This window comes from Lepidothrix coronata, unplaced genomic scaffold (genome assembly GCF_001604755.1).
Source record: "Lepidothrix coronata isolate B3197 unplaced genomic scaffold, Lepidothrix_coronata-1.0 Scaffold115, whole genome shotgun sequence".
Classification (NCBI taxonomy): Eukaryota; Metazoa; Chordata; class Aves; order Passeriformes; family Pipridae; genus Lepidothrix; species Lepidothrix coronata.
In genome coordinates, this window is record NW_016690295.1 from 2,963,123 (window position 1) to 2,971,732 (window position 8,610).

An 8,610-nucleotide genomic window follows, 5' to 3' on the forward strand; every position below is an offset into this window, starting at 1 on the left:
TAGTCCTCGTGTTGCCTCAGTAACAACTCCTACATTAGAATACTTGAGGAAACCAGGGCACAACTTAATGAGGACCATGGCACGTAGTCTGTAGTCCTAAAGCTACTTCAGTAGTGTCTGGGAGGGGCCTGTTTACTTCTTACCTTCACATTTTCAAAGAGAACATGAAGTAGACTGTGTCGCCCGTGACACACGTGCAAATCCCGGTGCTGTGCAGAGCAATGTGACACAGTCACTGGCACAAATTCTCCCAGAGAAACGACCAGAGTACAGGTATTGGGTTTGAAGTATTTTCCTAAATATCTCCTAGCTTTTAATTTTTTAACCCTGGCTGAATGTAATTTATGAAATCAAATGTTCTGTAAGGAAGAAAAGACAAAAAAATTAAATAAAGGGGCGGGAAAAAGCCTTGAGAGAGAATAGGGAAGATCTTGAATCCTGTAAGGAAAATATCCCAGTTCGTTGCCCACGAGACTGGTGATGTTTTACAGTTCCCAAAACACATTCTGGATTTCATATGCTGCCTTTGTAACAGAATTAGCCTATACTGAAGGAGAATTGGTGAGCTGCAAGCACATCATTGGTAGCAAACACAGCACAGCAAAAAGCAGGACAGATGCTTTATGAATAGCAGAGCTGGATGTGACAGGATTCTCAAAAGCTGGTAGGGAAAGTTTAGCAAGTAAGCAAGTAAACAAGCTAATATGTCTTCTGCTAGTTTTAGCTTTTTACTCTTTGCAACAGGAATCTTATTTATAAAAGCTGTTTACTTTTCCCCTACTCAAACAACCTAAAGCTGCCAGACCAGCCTGGACTGAATGCCTTTTTTTTTTTTTTTAATGCCTTTTTGTTTTCTGCTCAGGAAACAGGCAGAAGATGCAGGCCAGAGAGCCAACTCAATAATGATTTTATGATTTTTTCAAAGATAGCCAGTTGCTAAAAGGATTTGAAGGGTCAATAGGTGTCAAAAATACGATTTGCACTGGAACAACTACAGCACCTCTTCACATTTTTACAGTAATTGTTAGGGACAAGACATTATTCTTGCAATTAGGGGACAAATGCAACAGTCTACAGGATCTGACAGAGCTGATGTGCAGAAAACAGCACCACACTTGGAGCAAGATGGCCACCTCAAATATGCCATAAACCCACGTTGCAGCTGAAACTCAGCTAATCACAGCAAGTGATTCTTCAGAGCAGTTCACTAGTAAGACCCTTGTGAGCTTTACAATTAACTTCTCTAGGCTCAGAATTTAATCCAAAGAAAAAAGACAATCTAAGGAGGAGAAATAAATATCCAACAGTCAATATGAAATGATAGTCACATGGAAAACCCAAATTCTTTTTCTTCCTCAGTAATGGCAAGCCCAGGTCTGGCTGTTGTTTACTTTTATAGTATTTTTCAAATTACACTCCAATTATAAGCATTTATTACTCCTTAGAGATGGACTTGATGATAAATTTCAGTGCTGGCTCCAGAGTGCCTATGATTTGAAGGGAGCAATTCCTTCCTTACAGAGACACAGACTTCGACACTGAAGATTTTAGCTTTGCATCTCACATTTTTTTTATTTACAAACTTTCATAAAGAGAAAGCAAAGAGGAGCTATTACACTTTCCTTACTCTATCCTTCCTCGAGCTCCTGGTATTTGCTTTAGTCTATGGCAAGTTTAATTCTTACACATTTTGATGCTGCATTCTAAATACTGTTTTAGACATTTTTTTCAGTATTTGTCCTTTTTTTAATAGAAGTCAACTGCATTAGTCCTTGGAAAGAACTACACAGAAGGCCAACTAATTAGATCTCCCCTTTATCCCCAGTAAAAAACCTGGACAACGCTATAAAGGGTATTCTATAGTTATTTATAAGTATTGATCACAAAATAGTAACATAAACCTTTCCCTGAATTTTATCATTTTATAAATGCCTAAAGTATTCCCTTACCTCTTAGTCTCAGAATACAATGGGAAAACATTTTTATTTGAAATCTTTCTAAAATACAAAAAAAAATATTTTAATTGAATCCTATGTGTTCAGATAATCATTAGGAGTGATATTTTGTCTGAATTCACAAAAATAAAAGGTAAAATAATTTCTCTGAAAATAGTTGGTTTTCATTCCTCTTTCTTACATTACTGGACTTTCTCAGTCATTCGTTGTTTTCTGTCACTCAGATGTTTTACTGAAATGGATGGCAAGGCTACCAGAAAGCTCTGTCAGATGGCTCTCAGACAACACACTGTATCACCTTAAATGTGTGCAGCTTATGGCCCACATTTGGTAACAATTCAGTTCATTTTCTAGAGCCGAAAAATGTATAAGCAATGCCCTGACTATACAGAAACGAGACTGTCAACCAAACAGCTCCTAAGGCCCATCTTAACTGTGTTTTAATAATATGAAATATTTCAAACCGATTTATAAGAAAAAAAATAATCAGAATTTCTTGAAATTGCCTTTTCACCCAGACATGGGTTTTATAAAAGCCTTTATGTTGTTACCATCGTGAGCTGTGTGTCCTCCTTTCTAACTAGTTAAATGCAAAAATCAGAACAAATTAAATTCAGCTGAGGGAGAGAAACTGCAGTTGTTCCCTCAGTTTTATATGTGCATGTAGATATACTTACAGGCTTTTTAAGAAGTTGTATAGATACTTAAAATGTATTTAATCTAAGTTGTCTCAGTGGTTCTGTGTGATTACTAATGACAGTTGCTCCAACTTTTAAGTACAAAGAGTATAAAACAAGCCTTAACAGTTTTTAATCCACAGTATTCTTCTGAGGCCTTTGAAAAGCTAAGTAAATAGAGTTTTGAAATTTATCATGATTGTGAGGATCATTTATCACTATACGTAAAACAATGGCATTTCTTCATTACTGGCATTAACTTACATTTCTCATGGTGTTCTCAGTTTTCTGGTGCATACAGCAGTGCTTTCCTTACAGACTTGAATCTGTAAAATAAAAGATAAATAATGATTTAGCACATAGTTTAGGTGTGGTTCTTTAACACTGTTAACTAGTACAGAGAGATAGCTTCTGCAAGGGAAAAAAAAAGGGTCTTTAATTTATCAACACATGAATTCTCAAAGCAAACCTGAAAAGGAGAGCAGCAAAGGAAGGAATAGGATTCATCATGAAACCCAGCAGATAATTGTAGCAAAAGCACATTATAAAGATGAGTCATACAGAAAAGGATGAAACAAAAAGCAAAGTGTGAGGACAGAGATACCGCTGGAAGAAAAAAGTACATAGAGCTAGATAACACACACAATGCATGAAGTCCTTTAAGCACTCTAACACAACCAGCCAAACCTGCTGTCTCTCAGTTTCCAAACACAATTACGTCCTTTGATGAGCAAATAGCACTATTACGTTCCATCCTTCGGTCTATCACACATGCACAGCCATCAATTCGCTTATCCTACTCCCTTAACGCTGCCTTCAGAGTGTGAACCACGGAGTAAATTACCGCATGCTTATCAACAACGCTTGTGCTCCCCTCCACAACACCACCACATTGCTGGTTTCCAGGCTGCTGCCCTGCCCTCCATCTCAGCGGCACGTAGACAAACAGAGCAGCCTGGCTCTGTATTCCAAGAGCCGGGCTGCTCGCACAGGACCACAGCATGCTGTTATTTCCTGACTGCACCCTAAGGAAATTAAGGAATGACTTCTCTATTCTTCTTGGGATCATGGAATACAGGAGGCTCCTGAAAGGAATTTTTTAGCAGTAACAAAGTTAACACATAGAAGTCGATAATGTTCTCCCTAATTACTGAGCTAGAGACCTGTTGCTCTCTAGGCATGCAGCATATCTGCAAGGAGACAGCAGCGGGATTTTCAGAAGCTGTTGTAGAGCTGAAGTCCACAAAAGCCTTCGCACAACTTTGCCAGACTGCATTGACAGAGATTCATGGATCCCACTGGTTCTGTCCTGCCACAGCAGTGGGGATGGTCCTGTGGAGGGCCGGGAGCTGGATTCAATGATCCTTGTGGGTCCCTTCCAACTCGGCATAAACTGCGATTCTGTGATTCCACAGGCGCTCTCTCTCACACGAGCACACACTGCAGAAAGCACATTTTGGTGTCTGACCCACAGCAGGTCCAGAGCTTTCCACAGAGCATTCAGCTTTGTGAGAAAGTGCCCTGGTGCTTTCAGCATCCAAACAACAGCCCAAAGGCATGTTTCTGCCGTTCTGTGAAAACAATTACTGCTAAATTGTTTCAAATCTCCTGGCAATATGTTTGTAACTGGGAAAGCTACAGTTGTTGCAATGGGCACTGGGATTTACAAGGTAATTAGGGTTGACAATGTTCCCAAACCTACTGTCATGTTGGAGTGCAGGTCACTTCCAAATTGTGCCGGGATACAGACATCCTTCTCTGCTCATGATTTCTATGAATTACAGAAATAAAAAGGAAAGTTGTGGGATTCATTCATTTTCAACCAAATTTGCATTGAAAAATCTGTTTTTCATACAGTGGAATAGATGCTTCCGATACACAGCAGCTCTAGTTCTTCACTTCAAGGAACAAAACCAAGCCAAATGATTGCAAGAAAAGTGACAACAGAAAGTCTGAATGCTGAGAAATAAAGACATCATTTCTGGCCCAAGAGCAAGCAAATATACTAAAAATCCACAGCACGCTCATTTTTGTGTTAAATCACTGCAAGACCATTACATTTTGTGTAATTTTACACAGACACACACACATATGCAACTAAAACTATAGTAATATACGATAATAGAATAGTTTGGAATGGACCTTAAAAATTACCTAATTCTAAACCCCCTGCCATGGACAGGGATATGGTAAGATCTGCTTTGTGGCCTGTCTTGTGGCTCACCATTGAAGCTTTAACTGCTTTGCTCTGTGCAATAACAACTAACAAACAGTAAGTGATACTGTGTACCATACACAGAGAGGAATTTCCCCCAGGAATTGTCCCCAGACAGTCTTTGGAAAGTTACTAATTGGAACAACTAATATATAAGCACGACATTCCCTTTTCTGCCTCATTGCCCTATGTATGCTAATAAAATGAAATGACCGTTCCAGAGGAAACACTCACTGGTGTATTATTATTTAAAAACTGTCATAACAACACAAGGAAAAAATTAACAAATGCATGAATGTAACATGAAGTGAACTGTAATGCAAGATTTAAATACAATCAATATGTAATTAGAGCTGCCTAGAAGAGGCAATACTTTTCAGACTGTTGACCTAAAGGGTACTTTTTCCTTTATTTAGTCTGAGACATTTCTCTTAAATGAGATTTCAAAGCGCAGTGTTATATTATTTCATAAATACAACAAAGCAAATTCTACTGTAGCATGTGGTGATTGAGCTGAGTTATCAAGACAGGTTCAAATGCCGTCACTTGCTAACTGCAAGCTTAGCTAATAAAGAGAACATAAAAGCATCTCCTTAGCTTTATGTCCCTATTAATTTACTAAAAAATAGCACGCAAGAACACTTGAAATCACTGGTTTTGCTAGAGAATACAGCACTGTTAACAGAAAGCCAGCTTCCTATGGAAAAAGACCCCAGCATTGCAGTTAACATCAAGCATAAATTTAACTGTTTGCTTGTCTGGTATGATCACCATGGTACCCAGATGCTTTCTAGATAAATATTAAAACACAATCTCTAATTCAAAGTACATGCAGTCTGTCAAGGTAAATTTACACAGGGGTAAACTCGTAGGGAGCTGTGATTTCAAGTGCAGCGTGCAGGTCTAAGCCCGGACTAGGTAACCACCAGTACAGATTTGCAGAGAGGTCAGAAACATTAGTTATTTCTTCAAAATAAACTTTGATTACCATAAACTCTGAAACGATGGCTTCACTAAAGAAAGAAGTGTAGCTGAAGATGGGACACACCAGATGGTCACAATGAGTTTTGAAGGTGAACTAAGGCAAGGAATATTTTGTGGATCAAGCTGAATGTGGGAGGAGGGGGTGATTGTTGTTCCAGCACCAGGAGGGAACTGGCATTTCCAAGATTTGTAACTCAAGCTTGCCTAAAACGAAGAGATGAAAACAACCCCAAACTTTGCTTTCTTTCACACTGTATCTAGTTTTCTGAGAGCTTGCGATGTACTTGAATCACACGAACAAGCTTTGTTTCATAACAGAAGGAAACAAACTTAGAAGAAAGAAAGATTGATTGATTCTTATGTAAACCTTTGTTTCCTGGAGCTGAGCTTTCAAGCAAAACATTAAATACTATAGTTGCATAGCAACCTCCCCACCCCCATTACAGGTGGACCGGTTGGCCAGTTCCACCTTTCCTGTTTCTCCAGGCTGCACAAACACAGCACTTGAATAGGTAGGATTTATGTCAGCAGGGTGAATTTCCTACTTTGTAGACGACTTCTATTTAAGAAAACAAGAGTCCTACCCAAAACAGCCTGAGGTGGAAACCTGTGATGTTCCGTGTTTATGTATTCCAGTATATTATGAAAATGAATAGCATCTAATGTCTTATAAACTTACTTTTACACCCTCATCTTATGATGATTGGATTACTCAGCTCAGTAGAAGGCATTTGAGTGCAAGCAACATTATGCTTAGACACTCAATTTTTATTTGCTGCTAATTACTAACATTTTTTGGAAGCACTACAGTATTATATCCAACAATCTCAACACTAAATTTTGTATCGCTGACTCTAAGTGAGAAATAACTGCAATCAACACCATATTTTTTAAAAAGGCTTTGTCTATGTCTCTACAACCAGAGTAAGCATACACTAGAAAACAGCTGAGGCTGAATACTGGTATGCAAAAGCATAACATTAATTACAAATAAGTGTGTTCTGCCCCACCTAATTTTGTTCTCCCTTTTATTTGTTGGATGACTGCTATGCTAAATACTGGCAAGTTCCCTCTTTCATTTCCAATCATCCTTTGATGCTTCTGTTTTCCTTCCACGCGCGTCTCCTTTCTGCTTTTCTTATTAGCCACTAATACCCTTAAACCCAAACCGCATGTGACTTTTTCAAAAATAAGGTAAAGTTAAAATACTTTAAAAGTGACTCATCACTGCAAGCTGTGACTCAACAGCAGGATTCGCAGAAAGGCACTTCTGGTGTCCAAGAGTAATGTGGCAGGGAAAAGTCCTGGAATAGACATGAAAAGAGCTAAGTTAGTGCCGTGCCATTTTCTCTGCTGGGCGGCTGCCAGGTACGCGCTGCTTGTCCCCGCGCGGCGCTTCCAGCTGAGCCCGAGCGGTGTCTGGTGTTTGTCTGCCACCTCCCGGCTGAGTCAGCGCTGGCACACCGAGCGCTCACAAGCCGACAGGGACAAGCCCAAGAGCAGATGTAGCCATGGTAGTAGTCGTTAAACGCATTTTAAGCCCTCCAGAAATTCTCGGGTTACAAAGTCAAACCCTCAAAAATTTGAGAACGCTTCAATCAGTGCACTGTGCTGCTATTTGTGTACGTTACCTCATCTCCCTCCCTCCAGCTGCAAGGATTGATTCGGACTCCACTTTAATCCAGTACACAAACAAACAACATTTTTCAGTTGGGTTTGTTGTTGCTGTTGCTGTGGGCTTGGGGTTTTGTTTGTGTGAGAGGTTTTTTGTTCGGTTTTGGGCTTTTTTTTTGTTTTTGTTTTTGTTTTAACTATCCTGTGTAATTTGAGGTTTTCTAGATTTCTTCTATTTTTCTGCCTGGAAAGTCGGTGCAGACAGAGCTGATGGATGTTAGCCTTTCTCTGATTTTCAGACCCTTGTACACTGTTGCAGCCTGGCAGTGGGCATGCAGGAATGCCATGCAAATGGTTGCTGGACAGAGAGACTGACTGTGCCCCTACTGGAGAACTGATCTTCACACAGACCATACAGCCAAAGCATTCAGGACATGTTACACTCCCTGAAAGTGCATTATAAATGGTACATCCGTAAACACTTGCTCACAAATCTTAAGGAAAAAACCCAGTGTAACCTTGCCTTAGAAAATATCCAGGTGTTGGCTTAAACAACTGTCTCGGTTTAATGAGACTGAAGTGTTTTGCTAAGGAAGATGAGTTATGAGGAAGATCACACTCCTCTCTCTAAGCAATTGTAAATCTAAAATTAAGAGGCTTCAACTGAGGAAGCATGGAAAAAGGAAAAAAGATAACAGCCCTTTATCAAAAGATATATGTGTATTGGCAGAACAACAAAAGAACACCAAAACAATCCTGTAAACCCCCCCCCCTCAAAAAAAAAATCCCTCTCAAAAAGGGAAAGACTTCAGTATTTTTGGCTTTTTGGCGCAATTCTACCCTCGGTCAGCAAGGCCCGATGTTGGATCTCTGAAGGAGCAGAGCCTGCAGTTGCTCTGTGTTGGTTGGCGGGAGCGCTGTTGGGCTCTGGCGGTCGCCACGTGGGGCCCCGGTGACCAGGAGAAGCCCAAGATGGAAATTTCCCCCCTACCACTGAGAAGGGGAAGGGGAACAAGGGGACAAAACGGGGTTCTTCCCATTAAAACTCAAACTGCCTTGTGAGGCCTAATCAGCTCACCAGGGGATGGAGTCCAGGTGGTTTCTGGGTGATATAAATTGGAGCAGGAAAATAGGGGGTGTGGCATGTTAATAAGGAAGGGCACTT

At 40.1% G+C, this 8,610-nt stretch overlaps 1 protein-coding gene across 1 annotated transcript in view; it reads right to left on the reverse strand.

Annotated features, from left to right (window-relative positions):
• Positions 1–2,913, reverse strand: part of HIPK3 (homeodomain interacting protein kinase 3) — a 98,158-nt gene extending 95,245 nt beyond the window's left edge. The window contains exon 1 of the mRNA XM_017825005.1: positions 2,897–2,913. The gene's annotated coding sequence lies outside the window, so the exon portion shown is untranslated. The remainder of the gene's footprint in view (positions 1–2,896) is intronic.
• Between the last annotated feature and the right edge of the window lie 5,697 nt (positions 2,914–8,610).